The 8,062-nt window shown below is 56.1% G+C and overlaps 1 protein-coding gene across 1 annotated transcript in view; it reads left to right on the top strand.

Annotated features, from left to right (window-relative positions):
* Window positions 1-1,666: 1,666 nt before the first annotated feature.
* The window catches only part of PCGF3 (polycomb group ring finger 3), a 62,897-nt gene continuing 56,501 nt past the window's right edge, over window positions 1,667-8,062 (top strand). Inside the window, exon 1 of the mRNA XM_023206731.1 lies at window positions 1,667-1,897. The gene's annotated coding sequence lies outside the window, so the exon portion shown is untranslated. The remainder of the gene's footprint in view (window positions 1,898-8,062) is intronic.

Below are 8,062 nucleotides of genomic sequence, written 5' to 3'. Positions count from 1 at the left end.
ATGTACTTTGCTGGATACTGTCAAACGCTCCTCTGCTCCCACCACTCATGTCTGAGAGCCCTGTTTCCTGACAGTCTTGCCAACAAGGTAAATGAGTGTCAGGGAGAGCCCTGGGCGGAGTGAGCTTGGGGAAGCAGGCAGAGGTGGCAGCAGCAGAGGTGGGAGCAGGGACCTCAGAGGAGGTCCTTATCATCACGTGCTGGGCGGAGCGCTCCCACCTGGATGTGATGGGACCTGCTGGTTGGCCACTCTGTTCAGGATAGACTGGGGGTGGGGGGCCCAGGCCTGTGGCACCAACTCCAGCAGGACAGGGCGGGTTTGGGCCAGAGCAGCCTTGGAAAGCCATGGCTGGATGATGGGAAGTTTACAAGACAGAGCTGGCAGGACTTCCTGATGAGCTGGAGGCTGGAAAACAGGAGGAACTGGGAACCAGTCCACATGTCTGTACCCCAGCAACAGAAAGGGTGGTGACAAAGGCAGTTGGATTTACCCTACAAAGTCCTGGAGCATTTGGTTGAGATATGGGGGTGGGAGCAGACGCCTGATGTGTTTAACAGAGAACTCGAGGAGGGAAACTGGAGAAAGAGTTCTGAAGAGTGATGCTGTGAAGACAGCAGAGAAGCACAGGGTCCAGAGAGCTTTCTGTTCTGCTCTGTCCTTAAGGATGGGCAGCCCCTCTGCAAGTTTGTGAGTGACTAGAATGATCCACCAGAGAGGCACCTGATAGCCCTAGGAGGCGCTACTGACTGGGCGGGCGGAGAGGGCGGACCAGCACCCTGGGGAAGGTTGGTGCCCCCCCGGGGGGGAGGACAGGGGCCTCCCCTCTCCCCCAGTCTGCTTGTGCCATGATTTTTGCCTCCTTTCTTTACAGCTCTGCTGAGGAATACATACATGTATGTAACATGTGCACACGCCTGAACTCACACAGGACAACACACACTGCCAACACCCTAGGCTTCTTTGGCCCCGATGCCCTCACCGTCGGGCCTTGGTTGAGTGAGGTCCCTGGAGGGTGCAGGTGGACCTCGGTAGTCTAGCTTCCCAACCAAGACCCAGCCTGCCCTCACGTCCTGGGCCGTCCGCCCAGACCCCGCAAACCTGGAGACACTAGGACCCCGCGCGACTGCACGCCCGCCTCAAACCCGCACGCACCCGCCCAGTCCGTCCTGAAGCTGGGCATAACCCTAAATGCAAGCCTATCCCTAGACCAGACCCTAACCCCTGACCCTGACCCCACCCCTAATCCTGACCCTGACCGTAATACCAACCCTAACTCCTAATGCTGACCCGAACCCTAAACCCGGTCCTAATCCTGACTCTAACCCCTAACCCTGACCCTAACGCCGACCCCTAACCCTGCCGGGAGGGCGCTCAGTCCGGCTCCCAGAAAGCAGCACCCGGACCGGACGGCACCCCCGGAAGGACCCGGACTTGAGGACTCTGCTGCTCCAGCGCCCCAGCTCACGATCTTCCAGGACCCGGCGGGTCCCTCAGCGCAGCGCAGCCCGGTCGCTCTCCTGACCACGCCCCTCGTGGCCCCGCCCTATCCCCGCCCCTGCCCCCACACCCGGCGGGTCCCTTCCCCGAGTCCAGGCCCGACGCGCCTGCGCCCTCTGACCACGCCCCTCCTCGCCCCTGTCCCCGCCCCTTATCACTCGGCCCCGCCCACGCCCCTTGCGGCGGGGTGGGAGCCCAGCCGCACACTGCGCATGCTCCGAGCGCGGCGCCCCCGACGCGGCGTTCGGCTCGGCTCGGGCATTTCCGCCTCTTTGTTTTAAACTCCGGACGGGCTTTTTTCTCCTCCTCTTGGGGGGGACCCAGAGGGAGCGGCGCCCCCTCCCCCCCTCCGGCGCGGACCCCGCGTGCGCCTTGCTCGCCCGCAGCCCGGAGACCGCAGGTCAGTGAGTCCGCCCCGCCTGGCCTGGGCCCGCGGCGCCCGCTCCTCAGGCTGCGGCCTCGGCCCGTGTCCGGCCCGGAAGGCTCCGAACCCCGGGCCCGCGCTCCGGCGTCCCCGTCGGCCTGGCCCGGGAAGCCCTTGGCAGGCCCTGGAGAGGGCTGGAGCCCGGGAGGGCCGGCACCCCAGCCCAGGAAGGACTCCGGGAGGTCGAAGACCCCAGCCCAGGCAGGACCCCGGGAGGGCCGGGACTCCAGCCCAGGCAGGACCCCAGGAGGGCCAAGACCCCAGCCCAGGCAGGACCCCGGAAGGGCAAGACCCCAGCCCAGACAGGACCTCGGGAGGGCTGGGACTCCAGCCCAGGCAGGACCCCGGGAGGACCAGACCCCAGCCCAGGCAGGACGCAGGGAAGGCAAGACCCCAGCCCAGGCAGGACCCAGGGAGGGCCAAGACCCCAGCCCAGGCAGGAACCCGGGAGGACCAGACCCCAGCCCAGGCAGGACGCAGGGAGGGCAAGACCCCAGCCCAGGCAGGACCCCGGGAGGGCCAAGACCCCAGCCCAGGCAGGATCCTGGGAGGATGAAGACTGCAGACCAGGCAGGACGCAGGGAGGGCTGGGACCCCAGGAGGGTGGGGACCGCAGCCCAGGCAGGACCCCTGGAGGGCTGGGTCCTCAGACCAGGCAGGACCTGAAGAGAGTTGGGCTCTGGGACTGCCAGGACCCCCAGAGTGCCAGGACACCATGACAGGTCATCCAGGAGGGTCTGACCCTGGGACAGGTCACCAAGAAGGACTGGGACCCCAAGATGGGTCACCAAGGAGGGTCGGACCTGGCCACCTGGCAGGGCCCAGGGAGGGCTAGGACCCTGGGAAGAATCACGGAGAAGGGCCAGATCTAGGGACCAGGCAGGACCCAAAGAATGCCGGGACCCCAGAATAGGTTCCCCAGGAAGGTCCTGCCTTAATGTGGTTCACAGACGAGGGCCAGGACCCCATGACCATCACTCAGGAGGACCTGACCCTGGAGCAGTCCTGTGAGCACTGCTCGGACCCTGAGACCACCCCGTCTCCTCTCAGGGGCTGGGACCCTGAGACAGCCCTATCTCCCCCGGAGGCTCAGACCCTGAGACAGCTCTGTCTGCCCCGGAGGCTCGGACCCTCAGATAGCGCTGTCTCCCCCGGAGGCTCGGACCCCGAGACAGCCCTGTCTTCCCCCGGGAGCCAGGACCCTGAGACTGGACAGAGAGAAGGGCTCCTGACATGGACAGGCTCCTAGATGACCAGGACCTCAAATGGGGTCACTTAGGGTCAGGACACTGGTGTGGACGGGAAGAAGGCTAGGCTCTCAAGGAGGACCTGATGAGAGCTGGAACTTCCAGACAGGTCCTCAGAGGGTAGGGACTCCTGAACAAGTCACTGAGGAGCATGTAGACCCCAAGACTAGACTATAAGGAGTACTGGGACCCTGGAGGGGGGGCTCCAGCAGTGTCCTGAATCTGCCCAGCCCCTTCAGCTGGACGCACCTGCTGTGAAGGCCAGGCATCTGGCATCCTGGTACCCGAGGCCCTTTCCATGAGACCCTGGGCCAGCCCCACAGCCCCTGCACACAAACTGCCTAGGTGGTTCCTGGGGCAGGTATGAGCCAGGGGCTTCAGGGTTCCAGGAGCTCCCAGCCTACAGGCTCCATGCCTCAGGGTGGCACTGTGCTCTCCCCTCTCAGCCCCTTGTCCGGGGCTGCTGTCCTGTCCTTGCCTTGGCCATGGTCCGTGTCCAACACCTTCAACCCCTCCTGCCCGTCTCCCCATCTTGAAGGTCACGTGAGTGCCCCGCTTCCTCAGTATAGAGGCGATTCCTGTGTCCGGGAGACTCGGAGGAGGGGTGGGGTCTGAGCTGGGATGTGGAATCCTGGGCGTATTTTGGGGACAGTTGGTCCAAGTCAGGAAAGCTGGAGCAGGCAAGGCTGTTTCCCACTCCCTCTCCAGTAAGGGAGGAATTGAAAGGATCCTGGTGGTGGTGGTAGAGGGGGTGGTTTATTTCTCTGAAACCTTTGAATCAGCGTTTCATCGAGAACTGGTGGGTGTTTTCCTTTAATTTGGAAGTGGTAATGAAAAAGTGGGGTGCAGTTTTTATACCGCATGAGGGATTCAGAAGCGAGCGATCTATGCTGTCCTTTGACTAGGGAAGGGTTGTCTAGTGAGATCTTGTCAAGGGCGTTTCAAGAAGGTGGTCATCCCGGGAACCCCGCCCCCAGGGGGGCGCCGTGTGGCTGCTTGGTGTGCCGCACGTTTTCCAAGAGTGAATGATGCATGAACAAGTGAATGAAAGGCAGGGTCGCTCTTCCGGCACATCCCCTCGGATTAGGCCTGCGGGCTTGCCTGGAAGTTGGGCAATAAGATGAGGTGTAACCCTAAAACTCTGAGCTATCTGGACTCCCAAGAGAGACCCTGTGAATTAGATGGTTCGGGATTTCATCTCTGCCACAGCTTCACTTCTTGGTTACTTAGGAGAAAACCGTGTTAGGTTTTCAGCTTAACATTTCGGGGTACTCAGTGTCAGCCACATTGTGTCTCCGCATGGTCAGCCTGGGCCTAGAAGCTTTTACTCACCCAGTGTAACCGCCAGGGACCTTTTTACTCAACATTTCCTTCCGATTTGCTCTTTTGACATATTCTTTACTGTTTTTTAAACTTCATTTGCTTTGTGACATTGTGGAGAGGCTTGTGAAGCTGAGTGTTCAGGTTTGTTTGGGTCTGTGATGTCTGGTTCCCAGGTTTTTAGAGGTGTGTGTTTGGACGAACGGAGGCAGGATGGTGCACTTCCGGGTTCTTCTTCACCACCAACTCTTCCCGTGCGTGCGAGAATGCAGCTGACGCCCGGGAAGGTGCAGATTAATCAGGCATGCACCAGGTGATGTCAATCCGAGGAGACCAAGATTTACCTGGTGGCACCTGCAGAGCGGCCCCCCTCCCCCGACATGCCCGTGCCCCGCCTATTGCCCTTCCACTCCTAGAAAAGTCGCTCCCAGCAGATGCGCCGGGGGCGGGCTTTCTCAGCCCCCACTCTTGTCGGGACTGTATTAGAAACTCCCCCCAACCCAGCTCCGGTCCCTGAAGCTAGATGACCAAAGAATAAATTTGCAGTTTTGCTTTTAGCCTTGCCTACTCGCTGGTTCTTTTGTGCCCACTCTGGTGGTCTTAGAAAAACAAATCAGTGTGGCTGTGCTGAGTGGCTGTATTATTTATATATTGATGTGCGGCAGATTTCCCCAGAACCCATGACTTAAACTAACAGTCCGATAGCACTGTCTGTGGGTCGGGACTGCAGGCAGGCTCTGGCTCAGGGACCTCCCATCTGGGGTTGTGTCTCCTCTGAAGGCTGGACTGGGGAATGTCCGCATCCAGGCTGTGTCATGTGACTGTGGGCTGGAGACCTCAGTTCCTTTCTCTATATGGCAGCTCTGAGGGAGTCCATGTCAAGTCAGAGAGGGACAGGAAGGACGTCCCAGTCTTTGTGGAGTGACATTCTACGACTTTTGCCAAATTCTCTTTGCCAGGAGTCATTAGGCCCCTACACCCTTGAGGGGAGGGGACTCCAAAATGGTGAGCATACAATGGGCAGATGGGGTCACTGGAACACCTTAAAGCCTGCACAATGCGGCGGTGCTGTGAGCCTGGCACCTGTCAGGGCACCAGAGAGACATCCCGTAAGTAAATCAGCAATCGCATGTGGAGTCACGTATTAAGACGAGGATGTGACCATTCAGCTGTCTCTTTCATTGGTGTGGGTTTCTCCAGTGTCACCCTCATGACTGAGATATTTGTGATATGTAAAGGAAGATAAATTACAGATAGAAAAGATTCCTAGGAATTAACTTGCAATTTGGAATACCAGTAGCAAGCCATAAGACCCTCACAAATTAAATTGCAGGGTGTGTGTCACTGATGTCAAATTCTTTCCGATAGCTTCAGGTGCGATGATTGTACTTGTTCCCAGAGTCCCCTCATTTTCTTCATGCCAGTGATTTTGCTCCAGAAATTATCAACCGACTTCTGTTAAGTTTTCCTAAACCATTTTAAATATGTGGGGGAAATGTTTTTACTGGTTACGGTAGACCTTGTGCACGCGGTTATTTGTGACTTCATAAAAATGCCGTAGGAGACATGAGACCCTGACCATGTTGGACATTTGACCTGTGTGAGGACTTAACTCCAGGTTCCAGGCACTACTGCGAGCCAGAGCCTCTGCTCCCAGCAGACACCCTCCGCTCCACAAGGAGCCGGACTCCCTGCCTCCCTCGGGTTCTGGGCTGGAGCTAGGGCCGGGAAGGGGACCTGTCCTGGACTCTGCAGACCTCAGCCGCCCCCTCCCACCACGCCGCACTCTCTAGATCTTCAGCGGCTCTGTGACAAAATCGAGGAGCTGCAGGGTGTGGCAGGGGCCCTTTGCCACGGGCTAGAATTGTTTACTTGGGTTTTTTGAATTGGATTATAAAGTGAGTGTTGTTTTGATGTATACTGTTCCTCTTTATTAAATGGCAGGATTTATTTTGTTTGCAGCCTTATTTGGTTTATGGTTAGAATTGAATGTAATTTTTCTACAGAATTAGCCAAGCGTGTGTAATTTTTCTGCAAAAATTAGCTGGGCATGGTGGCAGGTACCTGTAATCCCAGCTACTTGGGAGGCTGAGGCAGAAGAATCGCTTCAACCCGCGAGGCGGAGGTTGCAGTGATCTGAGATCGCACCACTGCGCTCCAGACTGGGCGACAGAGTCTAGAGTCTGAGACTGTGTCTCAAAAAAATAAAAAAAGAAAAAGAAAATGTAATTTTTATTTTACCATTGAAATATAGTGAGGTTTAGGGACAGTTTCCTATTATTTATCTATTTTTTATTATGATATTTGCTGTTAATATTGTAAAAATATGGTACAATTCATTGTGCTTCAAAAATTGAAATTATTTTTAATTTTATACATTGATAGTTTATCATTGAATTTTAAAAATGTGAGGCCTTAAGAAAAACAAAACAAAGCTGTCTTTCCTGATCTGCTGTGTTTCTCCCGACAGAACTGAATTATGTAAACGCCAAAATGACAAAGAACAATAGTGAATGTTGTCTAGGTGCATTTTTGTAGAATTATACAGTAAATTAAGCAAAACTCCCTTTGATAGGAACTAATACTCTCTAGAAAATATAGCCCTTCAAGCTATTATTGTATTGACTTGCTTTTTTTTAAGATAAACTCTAATATTTTTGTTTGTTTGTTTTTGTTTTTTTGTTTGTTTTAAGTTGGAGTTTAGCTCTCATCGCCCAGGCTGGAGTGCAGTGGAGCGATCTCAGCTTACTGCAACCTCTGCCTCCCGGGTTCAAGCGATTCTCCTGCCTCAGCTCCCTAAGTAGCTGGGTTTACAAGCGCCTGCCACCACGCCCTGCTAAGTTTTTGTATTTTTAGTAGAGATGGGGTTTCGCCATGTTGACCAGGCTGGTCTTGAACTCCGACCTTAGGTGATCCACCCACCTCAGCCTCCCAAAGTGCTGGGGTTACAGGTGTGAGCCACTGCGCCCGGCCAATAAACTCTAATATTTAGGTACATTTAGAGAGTGGATTTGTTGGCTTGGGTTTTTTTTTTGTTTTTTGTTTTTTGCAAATTCAGTGATATTTGCTGGGCTTTGCTACATTAACAGCAAATTCCAGATGTTTAATAAGAAATAGATGCAAAGAGGAAGTCTGCCTGCAGACCTCCTTGAAACTCCCTATAATCCATGGGTCCTGTTGGCCTGTGGGTCTTACGGGGGCTGTGGGCCTTGTGGAAGCTGTGGGTCTTATGGGGACTGTATGGCCTTCTTGGGGGCCTGTGGGCCTGATGGGGGCTGTGTGGCCTCTGTGGGCCATGTGGGGGCTGTGTGGGCTCATGGGGGCTATGGCCTGATGGGGGCTCATGGGTCCTTTGTGGCCTGGTGGGGGCTGTGGGCCTGATGGGGGCTGTGTGGGCTCATAAAGGCTGTAGGCATGGTGGGGGCTGTGTGCCTCATGGGGGCTGTGGGCCTGGTGGGTCCTTTGTGGCCTCATGGGTCCTGTGTGGCCTGGTGGGGGCTGTGTTCCTCCTTGGGGCTGTGGCCTTGTGGGTCCTGTGTGACTTTGTGGGGGCTGTGGCCTCCTGGGGGCTGTA

The sequence above is a fragment of the Piliocolobus tephrosceles genome, chromosome 3 (genome assembly GCF_002776525.5).
Source record: "Piliocolobus tephrosceles isolate RC106 chromosome 3, ASM277652v3, whole genome shotgun sequence".
Taxonomy (NCBI): Eukaryota; Metazoa; Chordata; class Mammalia; order Primates; family Cercopithecidae; genus Piliocolobus; species Piliocolobus tephrosceles.
This window is presented reverse-complemented; position numbering and strand designations above follow the sequence as displayed.